The sequence below is a fragment of the Bactrocera dorsalis genome, chromosome 3 (assembly GCF_023373825.1).
Source record: "Bactrocera dorsalis isolate Fly_Bdor chromosome 3, ASM2337382v1, whole genome shotgun sequence".
NCBI classification, from domain to species: domain Eukaryota; kingdom Metazoa; phylum Arthropoda; class Insecta; order Diptera; family Tephritidae; genus Bactrocera; species Bactrocera dorsalis.
Window position 1 is genome coordinate 15,202,275 of NC_064305.1, and position 12,301 is coordinate 15,214,575.

Genomic DNA, 12,301 nt, shown 5'->3' on the forward strand with positions numbered 1-12,301 from the left:
AAAGTAGTTATGCAATTTTCATTAAAATGCGTTAAGAGAGTCAAAATGGTTAATGGCAAAAATTCATTATGATTTAAGAAAATTACGGCCTATTGAACCTTTAAAAAGAAAAAAAAACATTAAAAACTTAAAAAAGGTAAAAAAAATATGAAGATATTTTCTATTTCATTTCTATTTTCTAGATATCACTATTTCTTTTATTATTGGTTTATAAAGCGATTATGCCAGGCAAGCAACAACAGTGGGTCAGCACGTTAAGCGAGTCAAATTTGGTTGCTAAGTGCTTAAAAATTGAGTTATGCCGCAAAAGATTTTTTCATAAAAGTTTTGAAAAAAAAAGTTTTCAAAATTTTTTTTAAAAATTTAAAATTTTTTTTTCTTTCGAAAATGAATGAAATGCAAAGAAATAAATTAAATAAATAAATCTTTTTCTTTTAAAACTATTTTTTTTTGCAAAATAATAAAAAAAGTTTTGTCTGAATCATTGATTTGTCAAACATTACACAGTTTATCGGATGAACTCGTCATTCAAAGAAGTGAGACATACCACAAAAACTCAATTTCCTCGAAATATATTTCACTAAACCAACAATTACACAACATTAATGACGATGATTATGCTGATTAACAAGCGCAAATGCAATAAGCGAGTTGCAAAATCAATGAAATATGCATAACTTAATAAATAAAATTCATAAATATTTTTCGTTAAGCAAAAGCAACGCCAAATAGCTCAATCAGCTGTACGCACGCTGGCGTTTTGCTGCTTTGCACTCATTTTCTTCGATTCCGCTAACTCTTTTCTTTTGCCTATATTTGTGTTGTTTTTGCTGCTCATGCCCATAACGTTTGCCGCAGCTTATGGCTCTGCCCCCACTACTCGCCTTCGCTGTCATCGCTGCCACACAAACACAGGCACAATATCGCCAAATGAAGCTGGCTGATAGCGGCCATACACAGGCACACTTGTGCGTTCGATCTGTGTTAATTCGTTTGCCCATACACGACACACAAATCCATTTTGCGTTCGTTCTTCACACAGTTAACATGTGCGACAGGCAACCGGAACATTTCTTCGAATTTATTTCTAATGTAGCACTTTTATCTATTTCTTTGTATTTCGTTAATAAGTTATTCCAACTTTTATTTTTCTCAATTTTATTTTTATATTTATCACTTTTCGTTTGCCAAATTGCCAATTAATTTTTTATAAGATCAATAAATTCAGATGCGAAATCTTTATTAAGGGGAGAGCCTGCTTTAGAAGCTTCAAACAATCGCTTAAATCTCTTTAAAAATTATCTAACAACAAACAAAGTTATAGATTGGAACTCGAAATATTGTCGAAACTAGAAGGGAAATAGTGTCCGAGCGTCAGACAGATTCATACAAGTATATGAGCGCTTGGGCAAAAAGCGAGGAGCGCGATTTCTCGGTTTTTTATTTTTACGATTATTTTAATTGGCGGGCAAAGTTGGAATTGGGCAAAGTTTATTATCATTGGCATAAAATTGTCTTCTATTTAAACTAAAAAAAAAACTAGGAAAAGTCAAGTTTGAACATATTTTTAAACAAAATAAAGTAAATTTTTTTTGGAATTCTCTTAGTTTAACTAGAAGATAAGTTATTAAAAAACATGAATCTCTTTGAATTTTTTTTCCTGATAAATGCATATGCGAGTTGCATCGGGTGATTGCTTCCTAAAGGCAGAATATCAAAGATTTCGTATTCAAAAAATTTGTGAAAGATGTTCAAATATATGACTATAAAGCCTAGAAATTTCGCTTGAATCAATTATTTCTTTTCCTCCCAAAAAAATCGTCAAAAAAATCGATTTTTTGAAGCCTCTAAAGCAGTCTCTCCCCTTAAGACTTGCAATTGTCCGCGATCTTCACTGCTCGGCGACACGAGAGATAAACATGCTCGCGCACCGATCGTAAAAAATCAAACATTTTCGCGAACATGGATCGGTACGCGAACAAGCCCATACACGAGTAAACCGCATGTTTACACATACCGATCGAACGCACATGTGTGCCTGTGTATGGCCGCTATGACTGGGCGCGTTGCGCATGCGCATTAAACTTTCACTTCTGCAAAAGTAAACGAAACGAATGTCAGGCCAGACTTTTTATAGCAATCAAACAAAAAAAAAAAAGAATAAAGTAAAAGAGTTGTTGTTGCTGCCGAAGGGTACTTGGTAAGCACAACGTCACAAATAAGCGCAAATATTTGCACGAATGATCAAGCGTCAGCGTTGAAGTGAAGACGCTTTGCAGTGATGACTGGCCCGGGCCTAGACGGAGTTAAAGTAATAGCAATACATTTGTTATAAAATTAATATTTATTTGCACTCATGACAGTTGCAAAATTTGTTTGCTGTGCGACGGAAAAATTGCTTAAAAATTTTTTTATAAAGTTGTATATGTATACACAAAGGTATAGAGCTGTAAAAAATTAAGGAAGCGGGCTAATGAGTCGCACATTTGACGGGTGATTTTTTAAATGTACTCGCATTGGCAGTGTGAAGATTTTTTAATAAGATTTACTAAGAGAAAAATAAAATATATTTTTTTTAGCTGTCACTATTTTTGACGAATTGTAAATTACAGACGCGCGCAAAATTTTAGCAAATTTCTATATATGTATAGCTTGCTCTAAATTTCTCATAATTTTTTTTGACTAAAAAAATATAGTTTACTAAGCTATATATGTATATAATTTTTGGCACGGAATGTGATTCTGTTTTATTACGAAAATTTATAATCTTCCGTAGGACTTCGGAAAACAGCTGTCCGGTGGTGAGCAAGATTTTTCTAATTAAAATAATATCAAATACAGATGCCAAAAAAATGATAATATAATAGATTAATTCAGGTAAAGGTACGAAGGACTAGTCAAAATCTGTATATTTGAGAAAATTAGAGCATTCTAAAAAAATACGAATTTTTGCGAAAAAATTTTCTCCTTAGAATGGCTTTGAAAAATAGAAATTGTTATCTAAAATCTTATCTTTTACATTGACTAAGGTTCTAAGCGAGTTTATAAACTGTATTATGCTACAAAGGAAAATACTTTTTTTAAATAAAAAAATTAGAAAAAAAATGAAATTTTTCTTTCGAAAAGCTGGTGAAATGCAAGACAGTAAAAAATAAATTAATAAATCATGAATTTTTCCAATTTTTTAATAAAAATTTATAAATTTGAAAGAGATTTTTTTTTTTGAAAAGTGGTGAAATGCACAGATATAAGAAATAAAATTATTAAATCCCAAAAGTTTTCCTAAAAAAATTATTTTTTTTTCTAAAAATATTTTTGAAAAATAAAATTTTAAAATTTGTTTTTCTTTTGAAAAATTGGTAAAATGGAAGAAAGTAGAAAATTAGTTAATAATTCATAAATTTTTTCCGAAAAAAATTTATTTTTAAAAAATTTATTTATTATTAAAAAAAAACAAAAAAATATTTAAATAAATTTAAATTTTAATAAAATTATTAAATCCTCAAATTTTTCTAAAAAATATTTTTTTTTTTTTGTAAAAATAAAAAATAATTTTTTTTTCTTAAAATAAAATTTTGGAAATAAATTAAATTAAATTAAATTAAATTAAATTTGTCTTTCTTTTGTAAAATCGGTGAAATGCAAGAAAGTAAAAAATTAATTAATAAATCTTGAATTTTTTCCTAAAAAAAGATATCAGATTTTTAATATGAAGAAAACAATGTTTTTAATTATAACAGAATTTCAATATTTTTTCCTTTGCATTAAAATTTTTTTAAAAACTAAAAAAGTAAATGGAAATGCAAGGAATTAAAAAATTGTACATATGTAATATATGTATATGCCGTGTAAATATTTTAAGTAGATTGGTTCAGCCGTTTCGGAGAAGTTTTCTTCCTCACAGACTCAAAAACCTAATACGGTCATAGCTCCGAAACTATTTGCCGAATCAACTTCAAAATTTCCTAGAATATTCACAAATATTTTTTACCACTTAAAAGCCTATCAACATGCGCTCTTGTACAGAATACAACTGTATTACTTTATTGCTGCTTTCACATATAAAAATTCAAACTTAAAAATTTTACAGAATTCCCAATTAACGAATAGTGCAGAGGCGAAACGAGAGCTATCTCGTATAAATATCTAAACAAGTGTGCTTATTTTTCATTATTGTAACTATAAGTAATCTTACTTGACTTTAGTTACTCCTACTAACACATTTTCTTAACTCGAAAGCAGCTGAGAAATACTATTTGCAAATACTCATTTTCACTTTTCATGAACTTCACACCTAATTGCACTGAAATTAGAGCTTGCCACTTAGCTTGACTCGAATTAGGCAGAGGTTTGCTTTAACAGTTAATAGCACTAATCATTCGGCAAATAGTTATAACGGTGACATGTGAATTGAATGCATGAGTAGATGCCAATATATAAACAAATAAATGAAAACTTTACTTTAAGCTATTGAAATACAAAAACAAATGCAAAGTTAGTTAAACAAACAAAATATAAAATAACGGCACTTTGCTGTTTTGTTGTTTTAAGACAAAACATTTAGAAAAAAATTTTTTTGTTATATATGTATTATTGTAATGTAGTTATATTAAAGCTTATCAACAATTATTTTACAATTTATGCAAAGTACATTTTTGCTTTCTTTCTTCATTCTTCAACATTTTTATTTTTTATTTGTTTTAACTATTGATTAGCCTTATTATTTTATTTATTATTATAAAACACATACCTCTGTAGAAATTTTCATTTGTCAAAAAGTTTTGTGAGCGCCCCCGGGTGGGCTCGAACCACCAACCTTTCGGTTAACAGCCGAACGCGCTAGCCAATTGCGCCACGGAGGCTACATGGAAAAAGTATTATTGTAACAGTGCTGAAATTCGGTGGAATTTATTGCAATTCCGTGAATTTCTAAAGGGAAGATAAGAATTTACATTGACGTCAACGAAGCTTTTAATCAAAAATTTTCAAATTTTTTTCAAGATTTTTTTTTTCAAATACGGATGGTGGAGAGTGGTCTTATGTTTAGAAAAATTATTTAATTTAAAAGCAATCCAAATATTAAAAAAAGTTTGCCAACGAAAATTTTTGTTGTGTGGGGTTGCCACTTGTTTTAAATATTTTACTTCATGAACCTCAAAATTAAAATATAAGTATTAAAAAGCATTAAAAAGGTTTAAATTTTATATAAGTACAAACATTTTCGGAAATTGTTTTAATATCGAAAGGGGTTGCCACATATTAAAAATGTTAAGAAATTTTAATGAATATAAGAAAAATAAATTACATAAATTGTATATTTCAAATAAAAATTAATAAAAGGTAGTCAACAAAAAATTTTGTTTTATGAGGTTGCCACTTGTTTTAAATATTTCATTTAATAAAATTCGTTATTAAAATATCGGTATTGCAATAAAGAATTCGAAGAAACCCGGCCAAATAAAAAATCAGATATGGTCACATAAAGTTTTTTCTAATTCAGAAGCGAGTTTTAAATAAAAAAATCAGATTTGATTACATATTTTTTTTAAATCTAGGAGGAAGTTGCCATATAATGGAAAAAATAAGAATTTGCTGAATAAAATTTTATTCAAAACAAATTTAATAGTATTCCTATATTTCAAAAAAGCTTGTCAACAAAAATTAGTGTTGCCATATGTGTTAAATATTTTATTTCAATAACTTCTAAATAACAATATGAGTGAGGAACAATAAAGAATTTTAAGGTTTCTTATACTAAGCTAAAATTTTATTGATAAGGGTTGCCACTATTTTAAATTTTATAACCAAATTTAAAAAAAAAAATAAATAAAAAGATATGATTACATTACATTAAAAAAATTATAAAAGCTTCTCAACAGAAAGTTTTATGTGTGGAGTTGCCACTTGTTTAAAATATTTTGTTTCGTTAAATTCAGTATATGTAACGTAATATAAGGAATCTTCAAAAAAAAAGTTTTATTTTAATTTTTAATTATTAATTAACTTTATTTTTAATTATTAATTAATTTTATTTTTAATTTAAATTTTTTCATCTTACAAATATGATAAAAAATATATGCATACATATATACTTTTGATAAAAAATTACTAAAAAAATATTTTTTATAAAAAATTTCCAATTCAGAAATTTTTTTTTTAAATTTCTAAAAAAAAAATACTTTTGAAAAAAAAAAAACCAAAAAAATATTTTTGCTAAAAATGTTTAAAATTAAATATTTTTAATAGAAAACTTTTAAAAAATTTAAATTTTTTTATAACAATTTAATTGACCAAAATGACAATATGGCAATATCGAACAGTGTTTAAACACCTAAAATTTTTTAATCCATTGCACAAAAATATATACACAAAGATACCGTTATGTTATAAAACTAGTTATCGTTTAACTTGAAATTTGATAACGGTATTTCTTAACGGATTTTTTATAGTTTTCCAAAGGCAGGCAATCATATGCAGAGAGCGATAGCTGACATATTTATAATGAAATTTTTAGTTAATTCATCAAACCTGAAAATATAATTTAAACGCGAAATTAATCAACAGCAATTAAGCAGTGGAGTATGCAATCGCTCACCTTGACGTTTGTGTCAACCGCGCAACGCATCACGGCCCTGAACTCGCTGCATTGGCTCGGCTGGTGGTACGCGTTGAGCAAATACTTCGTTTCCACTGTAATCACGCACATACGTGCCATGTGTGTATGTGTGTGAATGTAGAGTATGTATGTAGGCGCATCATAAAAACACCATTTCAAGAAAGCTCAAGCATGCAACATTCAAAAACCCGTCAACAAATTGCATTACAAATTGTAAAAATTGAAATTGCAAATAAAGACACATACGTGTATACATACGCATATGTACATATATATTTGCGTTGCTGCAGCTCTGCGCCAGCTGTCAGCAAATATGACTAGCTGCGTGCAAGGTGAGCGCGAAAAAAGATGAAATCAAAGCGCAGCGCGTCATCTTCACCGACGCGCATGCCAATATGCCAAATTAAGTGAAATAAAAATTCAAACAACGCCATTAAATGCAGTCAATCTCAGTCTAACAGTTTGCAAACGCTTTGTTCGCTTCTTCGCCACATTTTTTTATTGACTGTTATTTGCGTTGCTTAATTTGCATTTGAAAAATCGCTGCCAAAACAGCTACGAACCGAAAAGTGGGTCAAATATTTGCATTTGCGGACATAAGCAAATAAATGCGATAAAAATTCTCGAAATAACTTAATTCAGCGGCCGGTGCGCTGGCTTGTGGTCTAACATACAATTCGCTAATTTATTGCGTTGAGGCGAAAAAGCGAAAGCGCCGGCGTAATTTGTTGGTTAACACGTTATTAATTAACGATGAGTAGTTAAATCGTTAGCTTTTTCGCTAATTGTTTAAATATTAAATAATTGAAGTGCTGATTTAATTTTTGACAAATTTGATTTTTTAAGAATTTTTGAAAATTTTAAAATTATGTATTATTTTATTTAAACTTTTTTGTTAAAATTTGTTAGATGAAAAACGCGGCAGATTTTTTTATTCATACTGTTTATTTTTTTCCAATAAATTTTTTAATCAAAATTATATTTTTTTACCGTTTTTAATATTTTTTTCTTAATTTTTTTTTATATCTATATATCACATTTATTTTCTAATACATTTTTAATATAAATATTTTTTTGTTATTATTTTATTTTGATTTTTTTTTATAAAAATTCTGACAGGTTTATAATTTAAATTGTTTTCTTCCGAATACATTTTTTAATACTAATAAATTTTTTTGGTAAATTTTTTTTGGTAATTTTTTTTTTTTAATTAGTTTTTTGTTTAATTTTTTTAGTCAAATTTTTTGCAAAATTTATCTTTTATATTGTTCATATTCATTTATGAATAAAGATAATGTTTTGCATTATTACTTTATTTAACATTTTTTATTAAAATTTTTTTATAAAAAAGCTGATAAGTTTATAATTCAAATAGTTTTTTGATACTACATTTTTTTATGAAACAAATTTTTTTAATGTTTAACTTTATTTTTTTTTTGTAAACATTAAAAAAAATTATTTAAAAAAGTTGTTTATTAAAAAAATTTAATTTAAAAGTTTTTTTTGTATTTTTGTATTTTTTTTTACTTTTTTAAATTTTTTTGATAAAAAATTTTCTAAAATAATTCACATTTTTAAGTTTGTAACAAATCTCTTGGGTTTGAATTTTCGTTTATAGAAAATAGATTCATAAAGCTGCTGCAAAATTTATTATACACATTAATATTTTTCTAACACTTTTTATTAATCAAATTTTTTTAAATAAAATAGTCATGTTTTTAATAAAAAATGAATTCCTCGTTTGATTATTTTGAACCGTTTAATAAATAAAAAAAAAACTATAAATGTGCAAAAATGTCTTATTTGTACACCTTTCAATTTTATTCCAAAAAAAATTATAGAAAATAAAAAAATTATGAAAAATGATGAAATTACTGTTGATAGAAAATGTCCATAAAAATGTTTACGAAAACACAAAATCTAAAGTTAGTTGTGTTAATATTTCGATGCTAAGAAGGAAAAATCTTAAGTCAAAATATATATAAAAGTCATCAAGATAAAAATAAAACTGTTATATCATGTTTTTACAACAAAAAACAAAACAACAAATTTTTTACTTTTAAATTTAAGCATAAAAGGCACTTTAAAAAAAATACTAAAAACAAAATGAAACCGAAATTAATAATATTGTAAATATGTATATACCATACCATAAAAACTACCGGTTGCCAAAAAAGCCATAACGATAAATTAAAAATAAAACAGAAACAATTTTTATAGTCCACCAGACATTTTTAATGTTCTTTTTTCCTTTTGCACACTCTAATTAAATATTTTATTAATTCAACCGCTAAATTTGCACTACATTTGCCAAAAAATGAAGTTCGTCGCTTAAGTCTTTGGTTGTCTATCGCTGCGCGGTTGCTTTAGTTGGCTTGTTTGTCGCACGAATGGCCTTTGTGCCTCGCATTGGACCATGACATTGTTGTTTATGATGTTGTTGTAGTTGGTTGCTGTTTATAATCGTGCGTGGTGCTGTACTAGTTGTTTTTGTTGGCATAATGAGTGCATAAATACAGATTGATATATTTTGCAACAGCAAGTTTAAAGAAGTTGCTAGTAAGTAATAGCAAAAGCTTGTGAATATGTATAGTAAATATACAAATGTAAATAAATATTTATAGACATACATATATGTATGTATAAAGAATTTGTTTATTTTAGGTCAGTATGTGTTTTTGCTATAATTATTTGCATATTTTAATTTATCACCCAAAAGCAAATTCAGATGAAAATGAATAAGCAATTTTTTCAGAATTTCTGAAGAAAAATTTAAACAATTTTATTTTTCATAACATACATACATTTCTATATATAATATTATGCATATTTGGGTAATTTTTGATTTTTCATAGGTGCCTTATTAGACCCTAAAGTAATAATTTGAAAGCCTTAGCGCTTCAGCAATCTAATGATGGGTCAATAAACTCTTAAGCCTACAAATCTTCACTGGAAACGAAGTAAAAGTAAAAATTATAATTTGTTAAAAATCTAAACTAATTTAGCTTTTGAGCTTAATGTACCTATATGTATGTACATATATACCACAATATATTAAAACCAAATAATGCCTTTTGGTGAAAAATTCAAAATTTTACCAACTCATATCTAACTTAAATACCTTTTTTTACTCAAATTTAGCTTTCTTTCTTCTTCTAAAATTAATCGCATTCTCTTCATCTTTCTTTCAATTATTCTCATTTTCCATCTCTTTATTGATTATTTTGTGTTAATTTGCATAATATTGTTTGAATATATTAATCTACTGATTTATTTTTTAGCAGTCTTTTGGTTGCGACATATTTGTCGTTGAGGAAAGTCCATATATGCTAATGATGAAAGCTTTCTTTGAAGGGGAGAGTCAAATATTTATATCTCGTAGAGTTCATTGACTATATATTAAAGCAGTTGAAGCTTTGTTATTTTACTTTTATTGAATATTAATATTTAATTAATTTAATTTTTTTTTAAGTGGCAACATTTCCTAAAAATTTTCTGAAACAAATATTTTTATACCATGGAACGGTCATCATTATTTTTATTGTTGTCATAATCACAATAAATTTGAATTAATTTTTTAGACAGATGGCATTCTCCTTTTGACTAAATATTAAAGCAGTTGAAGCTTTGTTATTATTTTCTTTCATTGAGTATAAATATCTAATTCATTTAAATTTTTTCAAAAGGTGGCAACACTTCTCAAAAATTTTCTACAACAAAAATTATTTTTGAACTGTAGGACGGCCATCATTATTCTTATTAGAAGAATTAAGCAAAATTCAACATTTAAAATGTTGCCGTATTAGCAGTTTTTTAATTAATTTTTTAAACAGATGGCATTTTTTAAACAGATTAGCAATTTTTTAAACAGATGGCAATGTTTTTAATTATATTTTTTTTAGATATCACTATTTTTGCGTCCATATACATATATATATGTATGTTATATGTACATATATATATATGTTGCGTCCATATGTATGTATGTATATATAATATAGGTGCTTGTAAAACTTAAACACGTGGCAACCATCTCAAAAATGTACTTTACTATTATTTAATTTTAGTGCTTTAGTATCTAGTCAATTTCTAGGCAACATAAAGTTTTTAATATTAATATTAAATTTATTTTATATTTTTTTGTTTTTTGTTGGGTTAATGTGGCAACATTTCTCAAAAACTTTCTAATGCAGAAATTATTTTTCCCATAGATTTTGATCCAATTTCTAGGTAATATAAATTATTCAATATTAATATTAAATTTATTTTTTTTAACAAGGTGGCAACCTTTTCTCAACAATTTTCTAATATGGAATATTTTTATTTACACATTTCAGCAAAATTCAACATTTAAGATGTTGCCATATAAACAAATATTTTGAATTAGTTTTTAAACAGGTGGCAGCACCAACGAAAAACGTGTTTGACTTAAATTTTATTCAGTATCGTTAGTCTGAGAAATGAATTCTCCTACAAATAGTTAATTAAAAATTTGAAACAGGTGGTAACCATCTTAAAAAAGTTAATTACAAATTTTGTTGATTTGTTTTCGTTTCTAGCGCTTCTATATTAAAACAAATTTTAGACCAAATAAGTTTCCAAAAATGTGGCAACCTTATATACTTTTCTCTCTTGAAACTATGCGAGGAGTACACTTACTAATTCCATTAAATGGTTTATATTGTTTGGAAAAATATATTTCGTATTAATTCTGTCGAGTGACAATACTGCTTTGTATACTCTGCAACTAACAGAAATTTTCCTCAAAAATATAATTTCACTGTAACCTTAATATATGTTGTAAATTTTTGATATACATATACATAAATATATATTTTTGTTTTATTTTTTGTCCATCTACTTTAAAATTGAAATTCTAGTCCTCATTTAGATTTCAAACGAACTCCGAATTGGTTACAATGTTATTCGCGGGTTTTTTACGCAATTCGACCCTCAAGCACAGTAAAAAAAATAAATGCAAAACAGTAAACCAAATGAATAGTATAACAAATCAATAACAGTAAAAACTGTAAAATATAAAATGCGAAAATCGTTATCGCTCAAAAGTCATTGACAATTTTTTTGGCTTTACAAGCGGCAGTGAACAGTAGTTGGTACGAAAACCGCAACAAACAATATGGCCAAGTGACATAAATCTAAATGTATATATGTATGTATGTATTTATATACATTATTTATATACGTATGCAAACACGTGTGGGCGGAAAAATTATGACTGTCGTGAACTGAAATAAAAAGTAAAAGTGAAAAGAAAAAAATGTATGATAAGGATTCGTAAAGTAGTTCTAAGCATAAACATAGACATAGACATAGACATAGACATAGACATAGACATAGACATAGACATAGTCATAGACAAAGACATAGAAATATTTACAAATAATAATTTCTTTACAACAGTTCTCATCACTACTCTCATTTTGCGCTTTTGCAACGAGAGAGGACCTTGACTATTAAAAAGTTAGCTTTATGGCTCACGCACGACGCCGACAGCAATAACATTGATGTCAACCAAAATTTTTATCACAATTTTTTTCACTTGAATTATTTTCCGAAAATATTTCGTCATTTTACACCATGTTGCATATTAATTTACACCATTAGCAACAGAGAGCCGCACGCATTGTCAATAATAAAATAAAAATTCAAAGATATCATAGAAAT

The 12,301-nt window shown here is 26.8% G+C and overlaps 1 protein-coding gene and 1 non-coding gene across 3 annotated transcripts in view; one reads left to right on the forward strand and one right to left on the reverse strand.

The window, feature by feature from the left end:
• LOC105226314 (patched domain-containing protein 3) overlaps positions 1-12,301 on the forward strand; it is a 78,627-nt gene that overhangs the window by 29,651 nt on the left and 36,675 nt on the right. The gene's annotated exons all lie outside the window — the stretch shown is intronic.
• Positions 4,789-4,862, reverse strand: Trnan-guu (transfer RNA asparagine (anticodon GUU)). Its single transcript has one exon. It is a non-coding gene; the product is annotated as a tRNA-Asn (tRNA).